The 2,885-nt window shown below is 40.0% G+C and overlaps 1 pseudogene; it reads left to right on the plus strand.

Annotated features, from left to right (window-relative positions):
- The window catches only part of LOC105532764, a 9,162-nt pseudogene that overhangs the window by 1,165 nt on the left and 5,112 nt on the right, over window positions 1-2,885 (plus strand).

Here is a 2,885-nt window from a genome sequence, read left to right on the forward strand (position 1 = left end):
ATTCTCTCAGAAACTTCTTTGAGATCTGTGAATTCATCTCACAGAGTTACAGCTTTCCCCTCAAGAAGCCTTTCGCTAAGGTTGTTCTTGTGGAATTTGCAAAGTGATATTTGAAAGCCGATGGAGGGCTATGGTGAAAAGGGTAATATCCTCAGATAAAAGCTGGAAAGAAGCTTTCTGAGAAACTGCTCTGTGTTCTATGAGTTCATCTCGCAGAGTTACAGCTTTCCCCTCCAGAAGCCGTTCGCTAAGTCTGTTCTTGTGGAATTTGCAAAGGGATATTTGGAAGCCCATAGAGGGCTATGGTGAAAAAGAAAATATCCTCAGATGAATACTGGAAAGAAGCTTTCTGAGAAACTAGTTTGTGATGTGTGACTTCCACACACTGAGTTACACCTGTATTTCGTGGAGCTGTTTGGTAGCCTTATTTCAGTGGAAACTGAGAACTGACATTTTGGATCCCTTTGAAGACTATAGGGCCAAAGGAAATATCCTCAGTTAGAAATGAGAAAGAAGCTTTCTAAGATACTTCTTTGTGATCTGTGAATTCATCTACGAGAGTTACAGCTTTCCAGTCAAGAATCTTTTCACTAATGCTGTTCCTGTGGAATTTGCAAAGTGATATTAGAAAGCTCAATGAGGGCTATGGGGAAAAGGAAAATATGCCCAGATAAAAACTGGAAGGAAGCTTTCTGAGAAACTGTTTTGTGTTCTGTGAATTCGTCTCACAGAGTTACAGATTTCCCCTCCATAAGCCGTTCACTAAGACAGTTCTTGTGTAATGTGCTAAGTGATAGAGTGAAGCCCGAAGAGGGCTATGGTGAAAAAGAAAATATCCTCAGAGAATAACTGGAAAGAAGATTTCAGAGAAACTGCTTTGTGATGTGTGTCTTCCACTCACTGAGTTACAGCTCTATTTCGTTTAGCTCCTTACTAGCCTTATTTCTGTTGAATCTGAGAACTGATATTTCGGATCACTTTGAAGACTATAGGGCCAAAGGAAATATGTTCCGATAGAAATGAGAAAGAAGCTTTCTGAGAAACTTCTCCATGATCTGTGAATTCATCTGACAGAGTTACAGCTTTCCTCACAAGAAGCCTTTCGCTGAGACTGTTTTTGTGGAATTTGCAAAGTGATATTTGGAAGCCCATGGAATGCTATGGGGAAAAAGAAAATATCCTCAGATAAAAACTGGAAAGAAGTTTTCTGAGAAACTGCTTTGGGATGTGTGACTTCCACTCACTGAGTTACAGCTGTATTTGTGCAGCTGTTTTCTAGCCTTATTTCTGTGGAACCTGAGAACTGATATTTCGGATCCCCTGGAAGACTCTGGGCCATGGGTAATATCCTCCGATAGAAATGAGAGAGAAGCTTTCTGAGAAACTTCTTTGTGTTCTGTGAATTCATCTCACAGAGTTAGAGCTTTCCCCTCAAGAAGCCTTTCACTAAGGCTGTTTTGTGGAATTTGCAACATGATATTTGGAAGCCCGTGGAGGGCTATGGGGAAATAGAAAATATCCTCAGAAAAAAACTGGAAAGAAGCTTTCTGAGAAACTGCTTTATGTTCTGTGAATTCATCTCACAGATTTAGCGCTTTCTTTTTAAGAAGCCGTTCACTGACACTCTTCTTGTGGAATTTGCAAAGTGATATTTGGAAGCCTATAGAGGTTTAGGGGGAAAAAGAAAATATCCTAAGATAAAAACTGGAAAGAAGCTTTCTGAGAAACTGCATTGTGATGTGTGACTTCCACTCACTGAGTTACAGCTGTATTTCATGGAACTGTTTGCTTGCCTTATTTCTGTGGAATCTGAGAACTGATATTTCAGTCTCTTGAAAGACTGTACGGCCCAGGGAAATATCCTCCGATAGAAACTTGAAAGAATTTTTCTGGGAAACTTCTTTGCAATCTGTGAATTCATTTTACAGAGTTACACCTTTCCCCAGAAGAAGCCTTTCGCTAAGGATGTTCTTGTGGAATTTGCAAAGTGATATTTGGGAACCGATGGAGGGCTATGAGGAAAAAGAAAATTTCCGCTGATAAAAACTGGAAAGAAGGTTTCTGAGAAACCGCGTTGTGTTCTCTGAATGTCTCTGACAGAGTTACAGCTTTCCCCTCAACAAGCCGTTCTCTAAGACTGTTCTTGTAGAATTTGCAAAGTGATATTTGGAAGCCCTTAGAGGGTTATGCTGAAAAAGAAAATTTCCTCAGATAAAAACTGGAAAGAAGCTTTCTGAGAAACTGATTGTGATGTGTGACTTCCACACACTGAGTTAGAGCTGTATTTCCTGGAACTTTTGCTAGTCTGATTTGTGTGGAATCTGAGAACTAATATGTCATATCCCTTGGGAGACTATAGGGCCAAAGGAAATATCCAACGAGAGAAATGAGAAAGAATCTTTCTGAGAAATTTCTTTGATCTGTGAATTCTACAGACAGAGTTACAGCTTTCCCCTCAAGAAGCCTATCACTAAGGCTGTTCTTGTGGAATTGACAAAGTGACATTTAGAAGCCCGTGGAAAGCTATGGGGAAAAACAAAATATCCTCAGATAAAAACTGGAAAGAGGCTTTCTGAGAAACTGCTTTGTGTTCTGTGAATTCATCTCAAAGAGTTACAGCTTTCCCCTAAAGAAGCCGTTCGCTAAGACTGTTCTTCAGGAATTTGCAAAGTGATATTTGGAACCCCATAGAGGGCAATGGAGAAAAAGAAAATATTCTCTTGTAAAAACTGGAAAGAAGCTCTCTGAGAAGCTGCTTTCTGAAGTGTGACTTCCAGTCACTGAGTTACAGCTATATTTCGTGGAGCTGTTTGTTAGCCTGTTTTCTATGGAATCTGAGAACTGATATGGAGGATCCCTTGAAGACTATAGGGCCAAAGGAAATA

Source organism: Mandrillus leucophaeus, unplaced genomic scaffold, assembly GCF_000951045.1.
Source record: "Mandrillus leucophaeus isolate KB7577 unplaced genomic scaffold, Mleu.le_1.0 Scaffold982, whole genome shotgun sequence".
Lineage (NCBI taxonomy): Eukaryota > Metazoa > Chordata > Mammalia > Primates > Cercopithecidae > Mandrillus > Mandrillus leucophaeus.